General features: G+C 35.1%; 1 pseudogene; it reads right to left on the bottom strand.

Moving 5' to 3' along the window:
* Positions 1-1645: 1645 nt before the first annotated feature.
* On the bottom strand, positions 1646-9198 carry LOC112723234 (NAD-dependent malic enzyme 2, mitochondrial-like; annotated as a pseudogene).
* Between the last annotated feature and the right edge of the window lie 5322 nt (positions 9199-14520).

Raw genomic sequence — 14520 nt, 5'->3', positions numbered from 1 at the left:
TAAGATTCTAGAATTTAAAGATTGAACCTTTCTTAACAAGAAAGTAACAAACTTCAAATTTTTGAATCAACCACATTTACTTGTTAGCTAATTTTCGAAAATATGATGTAAAAGATAAGAAAAAGATTTTGAAAAATATTTTAAAAAAATTTCGAAAATTAATGAAAAAAAAGGAAAAGATTTAATTTTTGAAAAACTTTTGAAAAGATAAGATTTTTAAAATTGAAAATTTGACTTGACTTGTAAGAAACAACTAATTTTTAAAATTTTTTTACTAAGTCAACTCAAATTTTCGAAATTTAGGAGATGAAAAAGGAAAAGATATTTTTTTTATTTTTGAAATTTTTTTATGATGAGAGAGAAAAACACAAAAATGACCCAAAACAGGAAAATTTTGGATCAAAACACAAGATGCATGCAAGAACACTATGAATGTCAAGATGAACACCAAGAACACTTTGAAGATCAAGATGAACATCAAGAACATAATTTTGAAAAATTTTTGATGTAAAGAAAACATGCAAGACACTAAACTTAGAAATCTTTAATGCATGGACTCTAACAAACGAAAAATGCATATGAAAAACAACAAACAACACAAAACAAGAAATCATCAAGATCAAACAAGAAGACTTGTCAAGAACAACTTGAAGATCATGAAGAACACTATGAATGCATGGAGTTTTCGAAAAATGCAAGAAAATTTTTTAAAGCATGCAATTGACACCAAACTTAAAATTTGACTCAAGACTCAAACAAGAAACGCAAAATATTTTTTATTTTTATGATTTTCTAATTTTTTTGTATTTTTATTTTATTTTTTCGAAAATATTCTTTGAAAAAAAACGAAAATTAAAGAAAAAATTTTGAAAACTTTTTGAAAAGAAAATTACCTAATCTGAGCAACAAGATGAACCGTCAGTTGTCCATACTCGAACAATCTCCGGCAACGGCGCCAAAAACTTGGTGCACAATACCATGGCTTACATACATTCTTCACAACCTCGCACATCTAAAGCAAAAGAGTGTGCTTAAGAGCTCTTGACACCACTAACTGGGGACTCTAGCAAAGCTGAGTCACAATCTGAAAAGGTTCACCCAGTTATGTGTCTGTGGCATTTATGTATCCGGTGGTAATACTGGAAAACAAAGTGCTTAGGGCCACGGCCAAGACTCAAAAAGTAGCTGTGTTCAAGAATCAACATGCTTAACTAGGAAAGTCAATAACACTATCTAAAATTCTGAGTTCCCAGAGACGCCAATCACTCTGAACTACAAAGGAAAAAGTGAGATGCCAAAACTGTTCAGAAGCAAAAAGCTACAAGTCCCGCTCACCTAATTATAATTAATATTCATTGATATTCTGGAATTTATAGTATATTCTCTTCTTTTATCCTATTTGATTTTCAGTTGCTTGGGGACAAGCAACAATTTAAGTTTGGTGTTGTGATGAGTGGATAATTTATACGCTTTTTGGCATTGTTTTTATATAGTTTTTAGTAAGTTTGAGCTACTTTTAGGGATGTTTTCATTAGTTTTTATGTTAAATTCACATTTTTGGACTTTACTATGAGTTTGTGTGTTTTTCTGTGATTTCAGGTAAATTCTGACTGAAATTAAGGGACTTGAGCAAAACTCTGAAAAAGGCTGACAAAAGGACTGCTGATAAACAAGTCAAAAATTCAAGAGAACAACCAGTAAGGCAACAACAATGAAATAAACAAGTCAAAAACCAGCAGCAATCCATCAAATATACGTTATTGGCTCCTATTCTGTACTTTATTGTCATCAACATGCAGTGAAGAGGATTTGCTTATCTCTGGATGTATTTTATACCTGTCATGATAAAAAATCAAGAAAATGATTCGGCTTTCATCATAAAACAGGACAATGTAAAATTATAGTCATCTTTGCCTTACAAAAAATAAGTCATAAATTAGAACAACACTAAAATTAAAATAACAGAAATTAGAACACCAAACCACAAACTCAAATTAAATAATTAAAACAGAGAACACTATAAACTTAGATAATAAAAATAAGAACACAGAACAAATTTTCAGACAGAAATGTTCAAACAGAACCACAAATTGCCAAAGCTGCAAGAACAAATTAGAAAGAACAGAACCAAAAATCCGAAACCAAAAATCATATAGCAAAATAAAAATAGAACTAATTATTAAAACAGAACAAAGAACAACTAATTAGATAAAAAAATTAAAACAAATAATTTACCTGAAAACTAAGAGGCATCCCCATTCTAGATGCAGTGGAATGGCTACTGCGATGACTACAACAACACAAGGACGACAGTGGCTACGAACACGCGAAGGACGACGAACGACGGCTCTGGTGCATGGACGACGACGGGGAGAGAGAACTGCTACGACGAAGGGAGGAGAGAAATGAGCCGCACCGCCGCAATGGTGCTGTCCGACGGCATTGAAAGCGGGGAAGGGGGAGGAGTTTTCGGCGCTGATAGGTGGTGAGAGCTTAGAGGATTGGAGACTAGAGAGAGGCTAAGCGGAGTTAGGGTTATTGGTGGGAGGGGATGGGATGCGCAATTCGGCGGGGCTGGGAGGCGCTGTTCGGCGGGGATGGAAGGGGCTGCTGGGAGGTCAGGGTAATGGGGTTTCTTTGAGAGTTTTGGCTGCGGGGAGATGTGGGGGTGGGGTAATGGGGACGTGGGGTAATGGGCTTTTGGGCTGCCTAGTGGATTGGGCTAACTAATGGATTTTTTTTAGTTATCGGTTTGGTTTGGTTTGGTTAGGGTTTTCAGTGACAGAACCAAAAACCGAACCGTAACTAAAAAAAACCATTAGTTAACGCAACTCACAAAGCAGCCCAAAAGCCCATTACCCCACGTCCCCACCCCCATCAGATAACCTAGCTTCCCCATTACCCCACCCTCACATCTCCCCGCAACCAAAACTCTCAAAAAAACCCCATTACCCTGACCTCCCACCCAGCAGCCCGTCCCATCCCCGCCGAACAACACCTCCCAGCCTTGCTGAATAGCCCCTCTCAGCCGCGTCGAATAGCGCATCCCAACCCCTCTCACCCCCCTCTCACCAGTAACCCTAACTCCGCTTAGCCTCTCTCTAGTCTCTAATCCTCTGAGCTCTCACCACCTCTCCGCGCCCAAAACCCCTTCCCTTCGCCGCTGTAAAGGTGCGGGTCTTTTCTCTCCCTCTCCCTTCGGCGTAGATGTTCTCTCTCCCTGTCGTCCTTCGCGAGTTCGTAGCCACTGTCGTTCTCGCGTTGTAGTCATCGCAGTAGCCGTTCCTCTGCATCTAGAATGGGGATGTCTCTTAGTTTTCAGGTAAATTATTTGTTCTAAATTTTTTGATCTAATTAGTTATTCTTAGTTCTGTTTTAATAATTGGTTCTATTTTTATTTTGCTATATGATTTTTGGTTCTTTTCTTTCTAATTTGTTTTTGCAGCTTTGGTAATTTGTAGTTCTGTTTGAAAATTTGTTTTTTTGAGAGTTTTGGCTGCGGAGAGATGTGGGGGTGGGGTAATGAAGAAGCTAGGTTATCTGATGGGGGTGGGGGCATGGGCCGTGGGGTAATGGACTTTTGGGCTGCCTAGTGGGTTGGGTTAACTAATGGGTTTTTTATGGTTTTTTAGTTATCGGTTCGTTTTGGTTCGATTAGGATTTTCAGTGTCAGAACCGAAAACCGAACCGAACCGTATAAAAAACAACAAAACATGATTTTTTCGATTAATTTGGTTCTCGTTTTGTTGGTTCGATTGATCGGTTTTGTTGGTTCGATTGATCGGTTTTGAACACCTATATGGTAGTATTTGATTTGATCCATCAAAGAAATGCGAACAGATAAATGTTTGAGCATGTAAAACAAGGACAATATGCTTAACCGCTTTAGGTTTTAGCAGCTTAGCGAATTCTAGAATGCAACACTATAAATATCAAATAAAGAGATTTTGCCAATAAAAGTAGTCCACATTAACATGTGCATACCATTCAGCAGCAGCCTGCAACATTCCATCTGTTATTAGCCGAGCACCTGACAAATTGATCCTAGACCGATTCTTAAATGGAAAGTTTAAAATAAGAGACTAAATCAATATTTCCAATCATAAAGAATGATCATGAAAATTTATAAGACACAAGAAAGCTGAAAGCATGTCCTACCCTAGGAACAAATACATGTTGTTGGCCTGATTTACATGACCCACTTTTCCATTACCTGCATAAAATTTTAATCAGACGTTTCTTCACAGCCAAGAAAAAATGTAAAGTAGACAAGAAGCCTCAACTCAAAACCAATGAGAGCTAATTACCAAGATCTACATTTTCGAAAGGGCTTCCACTTCCAAATACGATATCTCCTCCGGCATGCTTAAAAGCATCAATAGCAGTGCACTCAGCTGTCCAGGTCACACCAACGACAATGTCAAAATTAAAAACAGTCATTACATTAATAAATTGTGAGAGTTTATTAAGCCTTGTGCAGACAAACCATTCATGGTAGGGCTAGACATGGCAAAGATGGCAGGTTTTGTTGAAACAGATTCTTTCATTGCCTTAAGCACCTGAGTTTAATCACAATTATTAAAACAAGAAATTGCTGAATAACACATACAGAACACCAAGCATTCTAACGTATCAATAAAAAAATATTATTAATATAGTTCACTCATGGATAGGACATGATATAAGTGGAATTGTACAAGATAATTACCTCCTCATTGAAAATGCCACCAACCCCAGACAAACCAAGGAGAACATGTGGTCTAACCTTCTTCACCTAAACATCAATATGTTCAACAATCAATTTTGATGTATGAATATGACTATGCGTGAACCCTCAAGATCAGCATCACCATAGGTAGATGGTTAAGTAATCTTATACCAAAATAATTGTTTTCAATATCATAACATAACCCTTGACACAAGAGTTTTGCTCAATTAACCCTTTAAATTTACCACTTCAATTATACTAGCACCCTCAGTGAGCCCTTCTAGGTCTCTTGGGTTTTTAGCAAATGGAGCTGCAGCTGGATCTAGATTATTCCTATCAGTTGTGACAAGACCCTGCATACAGAAATGGCATTGTCATCAGGATTAATGCAAATAAATACAAATTCAAAACAGCAGCATCCAACACTTGATTGCACACATTTATTTATTTTATAATTCCAGCATTTTATATTAAGTCATATCAAGACAAACAATATGATGGGAAAAAAAGAGTACAAATAATATAGCATTACAAGAAGATCAATCAAAATCAGAATTGGGTATCTTCGTGTAGTTACGATCGTAAACAGTTATAGTTTCAAGCATTACAACTTAAAGAACTGACAAAGCTAGTAAATATGTGAAAGCATACATCTTTATCAATCAAAAAGAATTGACTTTTGGCAGCTGTTTCACTGCACCCTGCCATCTTTGAAACTGCCTGGATGGCCATTTTCAGAACACCAAGCCCTGCACTGCAAGCTAGGGAAGAAATGTTCTTGGCACAAAGTAGCTAATCTATAATGAATGTGATGAAACAACAAAATGAAATCAGACACCCAATATTAAGGTTGATCATAATAAGTTCTGCAATTACCTCCCAGCTCCAACCACAACTATCCTTTGGTTTAGAAAATTAGACAATGGCCGACCTTGGGCTCTTACAGATCCCAATATTCCAGCAAGAGCAACACCAGCAGTGCCCTGAAGGACATGAAGGAAAAATTAAATTTCAGTAGTTACTTCAATAAAACAGTCCAGTAGATAACAACCTTCAAGATTTTCTTGATTAATAGAAGTCTTAAATCATTTTCTCACCTGTAATCATCATTAAACATGCAAAACCTTTTATGATATCGTTCCAAAGTTTCAAAAGCCCACTTCATTTGGAAATCCTCAAACTGAAGAAATTATCACAACCATCTAATTATACAATTGATAACAGGTATGTGCCCAAAAGAATAAAAAGAAAGAAAGAAGAAACCTGCACAATGGCCTTAGGCCATCGAGCATGAACAGCTTCCATGAATTCATCCACAATTGATAGATACTCTTCACCTTCCAACCTTGGTTGTCGAAGTCCTAAATCTATCACATGAAAATGGCATAAGAACAGTCACCAATACCTTTAACAAGATCAACTAAGATTAATTCACATGCTAGCTTTTGGTATGGTCTTAGCAGTTTCTAAATATAATTGCAAAGTAAGGATAAACTAATCAACAAATGAAAGCTTTAAACAAGAAAACAAAGATCTGGCGGGGAAACATTTTACTCACAAAGACGATCTTCAAGTAGCTTTTGATTGCTGGTTCCAACATCTAGCATAACTGGAAGTATCTGCCACATTAAGAAATTTAACATATAACAACTTAGAAAAAGTTACTGGTTTTTACCTAGTAGATGATCTTAATGAAGTCAAAACGAACTTAAGATAGTCAAGCCCCTTTGTAAATGACACCTATCACAGAAGGTAATAAAACTGAAATAATTAAATAAAGTATATTAGTAAATTATATGTCCGAAGGTATCTTAGCATGGATAGTAATCCTATCCACTAGTATGCATTGATAATAATTTTAGTCCCAAGCATGGGTCACCGTGAAACAAAACTGAGCTAGAGAAAAGAGGTAGGAAGCAAATAGATAAACGGAGAAAAGAAAGCATACTCTTTGCGGGCTGATACCGGCAGCAGCAACATAAATGTCAAGTTTTCCTATTGGTATTCCAATGCCCTGAACTCCAAGGTCACCTAAGCCAAGGATTCGACTACCGTTTGTCAAGACAATCATAATCATATCTACCTGCAAAAAGGTGCAAGATGAAAAATGAAAAAGGTATAGATCATCAAATGTACCAAGAAACATCAAGGAAAAGAGTTTTCCCTTTAATAAACAAAAGAAAAGGATGCTGCCATAAACAAGATTAATGCAATGCCTCGGGAGCTGGCCAGTTATAGATCATCGACATCATCTCTTCTTTATCTTTGGCACTAAAATACATTCCATGTGGACGTCTAAATAACCCAGAATTCACAATGGGCTACAGATCCAGATTCACAGAGAAGTTCTCATTGAAAATCCAAATCTCTTTTCTGTGCTTTATCCTTGGCAAAATTTTATGAAAAACAATTTGCAAATCAAGGTTCAGGTTCATCAGGGACTTCAACAACAAACTGCTCAACTACAACCACTTTTGATTTTCATGTTCAGCCACAGCAACAACAAGAAGACTCAACAGAATCTACAGAGCAAGCAGAATTTCAAATCTCAGATCTAAAAATCCAATCAAAATTTCAAGGTCCAGTTCCAGCATCATCAATCCCAATCTATGATATTACAACACAAGCAATTCAACAAGTAGAAGATTCAGAAGCACATATAAAATCCAAAATGTCTTTTCTGTGATCCTAAGTGTTCCTTGTATAGAGTTATTGAATTGAATATTTTATCCTAAGCATTTTATCTGTATTTTAACTATTAGTAAAATAACATGGAAATTGAATTGAAGCCTTAAATATAAAATGATTGAAAGAAAAATCAGCTAGCATATGGATACTTCTACTAAACACAAACAGAATAGCTGCAATGCATATTTATTTATTTATTTATCCCAACAATATAGTTTAAACAGAAACCATAGGAACGCCTACTCAAGAAGACATGCTTAGTTAAAAAGACAATTCTATCGTTAAAAAGGATAAGGACATATGGTATAGTTAAATCCCACAAAAGACAGTAAATTTGAAATGAAAAATTTTCTAACTTCTAAAACAAAGATGTTGTCTTGTATTGTTAAAACACCATGTTTTATTTTCAAGTTTATTGGGGCAAGCAAAAGCAATTAGAATCCTAAAAGCTGCATTTTCCAGAATCAGTTTCTCCTCTGTTTGTAGTAAAAAAGCCAAATGAAAATTTTTAGTTTAGAAGGGATGATTTTCTTTTGAAGCAATACAGTTATTATGAACTCATATAATGATTCTTCTTCACACAAACAAAAGCATACTGCATAAATGCATATGAAGGAATCTATCTCCTTAGCACCTTGAGTACTTATTGTTAAGAGCAAGGTTACGAGAACCGGACCGGTCAATAAACCGATAGAGTAACTGGTTCACTGGTTCAATGGTTCGACCGAGGTTCAACCGGTTTAATTAAATATTAAATAAAATTATTAAAATTTAAATATATAATCTCAAATATTTAAAAATATCATCAATCATTAATAAAATTATTTAGAAAATTTAACATAACGCCAACTATCATCAAAATTTATCAAAATTCAAGAGAGCAGTAAAGCACCATAACAAAATTATGCCAGATTTCCTAAAATCAACCATCAACAATTATTCCAATTTCATAAAAATTATAAAAACCAAAAACTTAACACACTTAACAGTTTAACACAGAGGCAGCAACAAGCCTATTCTCCCCTTGCAAGAAATCAGCAATCCTCATCAATCAGCAACAAAAGTATAAAACAAGAAAATCTTTCAAAATAATTTTTTATAATTCAAAAATAGAAAAAATCAGAATCCAGAGACAAAAATTATACCATTAATCCAAACTCGGCCATCATACCACCATCAACACTAACTCAGGAGTAAAAGAAACAGCAACCAAGAATCAGATTTCAGTACCTCAATAAAATTAATAAAATAAGCAACCATAAATTGAAGCAACATAGATTTGAATCATTAAAATACAAAAACTCAAATTCATAGAAATTAACAAAGAAAAAAAATGAAGCAGAGTTACAGACGACAGAGGAATCAATCTGACATCAAGGAAGGGCAAAACAGGCGGCGAGGAAAGAACGAAACTCAACTACCGGCAAGGGAGGAACGACGAGACAGAGACGAGGATCGAGCAAGTCCACGATAAAGAAGACGAAGACGATGGAGGAATCCAACTGCCCACACTTCGATCTGCAAGTCCACAACGAAGAAGACGAAGACGATGTAGTGAAGACGGCCACGAGCTTCGATCTGCAAGTGTAAAGGCCACGACGTGGAGGAGAAGAGAATGGATGGCCAACAGCTTTGAGCTAACCCTCTGTTTGTCACTGCTGGCGGCGAGGCACCCTCTGGCTGACAAGAAGAGTCGGCGACGGCGGAGGCGGTGGCTGCTGGCTGAGAGAGAAGAGGAGCTGGTGGCTGAGAGAGAGAGAGGGGGAGGGGGTAGTGCCGCAGTGGGTTAGGGTTTTTTTCTGAGGGAGGGGAATTGGGAAATTAGGTATTTATAGGATCCATTTTCTTTTTTTTTTAATTATAATTTTGAAAACCGTTAAAAAACCGACCGGTTTTATCGATTCACGGTTAACCGCCGGTTCGACCGGTTTTTTAACCGGTTTTTGCCAAACGGTTTTTGGCCTTACTCGGATCGGCTAGGTGACTGGTTCTCGGTTAATCCGATTGAACCGGCCGATCCGGTTCGGTTTTCAGAATCATGGTTAAGAGTATATATATATATACTAAATCAATGCTTTGCCATCACATACATAAATAGTTAAATACTATTGGAATAAGTATATTTTAAAATTTACTAAAAGCCTAAATACAATAAGAAAAGAAGTAAGAAAACACCAAACATTATAAGATTGAGACTAACACCAAATTGACCACCCTGAGTTTTTAGCACATAATTATCATTACGTTCTTTTTGGTGGTAATAGTAATAAATGTCTTGCTTTAAGTTTAAAGATAATATAAAATTCATTATGCATTTCAAATAAAAATCATTAATTTTTTAAAATCCCATAATAATAATAACACTAACACTGAATCACTGATCTATGGTTCAAAATTACATAAATTAAAAGAGAAACAAATGAAACACAATTAAAAGTAATGTTCGTACCTAATGATTGTTAGGAGAAATAGATGATGTATTTGTGTGCTATCATCATTCTCATGCAAGGTCAAAATTTCAAAAGCTTTGGTCCCAGAATCAATTGTACTAACTGTCATCTCAGGTAAAACAACACAATTAAAACAACATAGTAGGACACACACAAAATAAAGGTAGGAAAGAAAAGAGTCCAATTAATTTTTCTGTTTTCTTATATTTTATCTTAAATAAAAATGTAACTTTCCAATGTTCAACAGCAAGCCAAAGCAGAATTATATAAACTTTCAAAAAATATATAAACATAGTTGAGAGGCTATATTTAAGTCTATGAATATTTATGTCAAAGATGACTGTACAATAACTAAGTTTTCCAGCAAAAGAGAAGAGAATTGAGATCTACTTCAACAGACACAACATGGATGCCATCTACTTCTAGCTCCTTTGTAAGGAAAAGTTTTAGAAAATTAAAAGGCAATAATAAACCCAGAGATGAAATCATTTTGGCAAGCACATAAAGAGCATTTCAGCCAATTTTTGGTTTCGATAGTCACACACTTCAGATCCTCTTCCAAATAATCAGTATTGGACTGAAAATAACAATACAAATTGGATCATTCATTAGTTCTGGTTAAGAAACGTATACAAATAGCCACAACTTGTAGCTACAATGATGCAGTGGATACGGAAAGGGTATCAATTCTAAAGTTTACATGTTTACTCACCAATTGATTTTGAATTGAGTTTTACTATTTAAGTTTACCTAAGTTCCACAATTAGAAACCACAACTAAAGATCTATTTTGCATATTCCAATTATCAAAAATGAATTCTTCTAGGTTGTGATATTAGATAAAAGTATTAAACTAACATCTTCCTTTGAAGGAGTCATGGACAATCCCAATCAGAAAAGATTGCTTTCAACCTATTTTTTCTTATTTCAAAAACATAAAACGCAAAGAATTAGTCTTCATCTCAAGACATTGTTCTTACCAAGCATTCACACACAAATCAGCGAGTGTTCAAGTCACTGCCTAAACCAAATGCCTCCATCTGTGGACTAAGCATTTTCTCTTCTCTTCTTTCAGCATAAAAATCCAAGGGGTCGCTTTTGTTCTGCAACAACAGCCGGAGAACTTCCTAAACAAACTGTATCTGCAGCTTCAAAAATTAACGACAAAGAGTGAAGGTTCGAAATGATTCCACAATGGCACTAAAAGTCCTAACTAAATAACACCCCATTTGTTCATACAACAATCATAGAAAAAGAAAAAATAAACTCAAACAAACAAAACAAAACAAAAATAATTTAGAGAAAAGGGTGGAGGCAAACAAACCGAAACCACTTGTCCGACCTGGTCGAACAAATCGTAGAGGTTCTCATCGACCTCAGATCCCCAATGTACAACGACGTCGTAACGAACTGCTTCGACGCATTTGCAGCACCCGCCGCCGCCATTGGTAAAGAAGCGGCTGTTCTCTTGCGTCGTGGCCTCCACCACCGTCGTCACCTCAATCCTCTTCCTTTCTCTCTCGACGTAGCCTCCTTCTTTCTCAATCCATCACTGTCGTTGCCACCTTCTTCTCCTTCTTCGGTCGTGCTTCCTTTGTCACTCTATTGTTTTCATCTTCTCTGCTTTGTTCTGCATTTCTCTGTCTCTCTCTCCTTTTTGTATTATCAGCAGTCACCGTTACAGCTTCCATCAGCAGCGAGCTCTTTACTTCTTCTTTCTCGCTTGTGATATCTCCATATATTTTAAACCACCATTTTATGGGCAATTATAGCGTACAGATTTGAAGATGAAGATATGCTCTTTGATTCGTTGCACAAGTGACGCGTGAAAATCTGCTGGTGGTTGGGGGAGCAGCTCGCTGACGTAACTAAACGGCTTGCAGAGGTCGCAAGCCGGGTCTAAGTTGGTCCACATTGAAGCTAAGCTGATGGGGGAATGGTGATTCCGGGTCAGCACAAGAATTCCGTTGAACGGATTAAATGAATGGACTTAGCTTTTATGGCCCCGTATCTTAAATTATTGTGAGTGGGTGGTGGGTTATTTTGGTACTGGGGGACTCAAACCAAAAAAAAAAAAAAAAAGGGGTAATAAATTCAACACTTCCATGTCAATGTGGCCGTTTCTTTTATGGAAGTAAAAATGTTAGCAATATGTAAGCATTATATTAAGGTTTAATAATTCTTTTGGTGTGTATAGTATTGCATAATTTTTAATTAAATTCGTATATTTTTTATATCTTTTAATTGAGATCTGTAACAAATTTTGTTTTTTTAAATAGGTCCTTGTTAGCAATAAGTGTCTTAATTTTTTAGAGACCGAAATAAAAAGAAATTAGTACAAAGACCCAAATAAAAAGAAAAATAATGTAGGAATTCAGTAAAAAAAATGTAGGTACAAGAACTCGATTTAAAGAAAAAGAACAGGGAGTTAATTATAAATTTTGCGAAACAATAGAAACCACAGGAAAAATTAACATTCTTTTAAAAAATGCAATGAAAATATGAAAATAGAGAATAAGACATAGCAATGTACGTTCTAAATATTTTTAGAATTTAATTACTCTATTGAGCCATGTAGTTTGGAAATTTTTCAAATAAGACCGTATACTTTTTTTTTTCTTTTAATGGGGTCCCTGGCTCCCTGCATTCATTTATTTTGTCAATGAAGTCTCTGTTAACAGCAGTTGACTTAAATGTAAAAACATCTAATTAAAACAAAAGAAACTGGTACCGGACCCAATGAGAAGGAAAATAAAGTATAGACACCCGAATTAAGAATTAAATTTGTGCAAGAACTCGAATAAAAAGGAAAAAACTAAGGACCAAAGTCAAAATTTTGCGAAACGATAAGAACGAACAAAGTAATGAAACCTCTTGAGATATATATCGTTTGTAATACCGAATCGCCAATGGAAAGATTTTGCAACTGATAAAATAACGCTAGACTTGCAGGAGCACGTTTCCGATGAGAAGGTTGATGACGTGCCCACCTAAAAATGTTAGATGAAATTTGTAATTAATTTATTATCTAGAATGTAAGCCCCAAATCCATGAATCCCACTCCGTTCCCCTTTGATAGCTAATCTCCCTTTCTAATGCACTCTGTGACCATCTGAACGCAGTCTCCCCAAAAGAACAGTAGAGCTAAAGCCCCACAGTCTGACACGGCCGATGCCACCGATACCGCATGGTCGTCATGTCGTAATAAGTTCTATTGCGTCTACCAAATACTCTACCGTCTGTCTTTTCCGGCGGGTCCGCATCGTCTGTGCGCCCAAAACGATTTCGCCTTCCCCAACCCGCTACTTTCTGTCTTCCTTGCACCTTCACTGTTTGTCTCAGAATGTCACGCCATAGGAATGTGCTTCGCGGTTTCTCGCTTCCTCCGTTGGTCAAGCATGAGGACAGGCACACATTAAAAATTCAGCTCACTTAATCATTTTTGTCCCGTTCGATCGCTGCCCACACCACTAGTGATCACTCGTAGTTGTCCTCTGTCAGTGTTCTTTGTGGGTTTTGCCGTGTTGTATCTCGTCTGTCTCTTGTTATTGTGGCGTGATGTTTTATTTTAATTTATTCTGTCGTGTTATTATATGTGAATCTGTTTGTAAGTTTGGGGCATTGTTGTTAATAAACTGTATGACTTGTCAAGTAATTTCACAATCCGAAACAATTAAGGGTTGAAAAAGTGAGAGTGTGATGGAAAGGGAGGATCTTTTGCCAGATCAGGATTCAGGAGGATTTACTAGGTAAGAGGCAACTCATGAGTGAGTTTGCTCGGACGAGCTTGCGGTTTTGGGTTCAGAGGAAAAATGTAGAGGATTAGAGTTCCAAGTCGGACGGGTTGAATAAGTAATTAAAAATTCCATCTTCAACTTTTCAGTGGCCATCTTAGCATTGTCGTCGTCGAAATTTGGGTGCAATGAGGTTAGGGATACTATTGTCAAAATTTTTAAAATAATTCTACGGACTATGTGGTTACATGCAAATGTCAGAATTTGATTATATAATAATATATTTAGTAAAGTAATTAGTTAATAAATTTTAAATATAATAATCTAATTTTTAGTTAAGTAATATAAAAGAAGCTTTATTTATTTTATATTTTTATGTTATAGTTTAAAATATCATTTTAATAACATTTCTTAATATTAGAAACAAATTCTTGCATAATAATTAATCTTAATGAATAAAAATCAGATTTTTTTGTATTTATTTATTTTAAATTTTTTAGAATAAAAACTTTCCTTTATATAATAAAAATATGATAATTTTAATATATATATATTATATATATATATATATATATATTATGTATTATTTTTTATATGTTAAATAATTATAATCGCATAATAATATTGAAATCAGAAAACATATTAAATTGCTACTAAAAAATAATACATTTTACTCTTGGATTTAAGAAAATATATTTTTAATAAATTATATATAATGAAAAATATTTTGCGCAAGACATTTGTAAACTAATTTTTCATATATGTAATATTCTGGTCGAGTTAGAGAATAAAAAATTTAACTAGGAAAAAATGATCTAAAAATAATAAAAAATAAAAATTATGTTATTATAAATATATGATTATACATATTATATATATATAACTATAAATGTTAAATTTTTGAAATAATTATAAATTATTATCTACTTATTATTACTACA

The sequence above is a fragment of the Arachis hypogaea genome, chromosome 11, assembly GCF_003086295.3.
Source record: "Arachis hypogaea cultivar Tifrunner chromosome 11, arahy.Tifrunner.gnm2.J5K5, whole genome shotgun sequence".
NCBI classification, from domain to species: domain Eukaryota; kingdom Viridiplantae; phylum Streptophyta; class Magnoliopsida; order Fabales; family Fabaceae; genus Arachis; species Arachis hypogaea.
The sequence above is the reverse complement of the archived record's forward strand: the minus strand, read 5'-3'. Positions and strand labels throughout refer to the sequence as shown.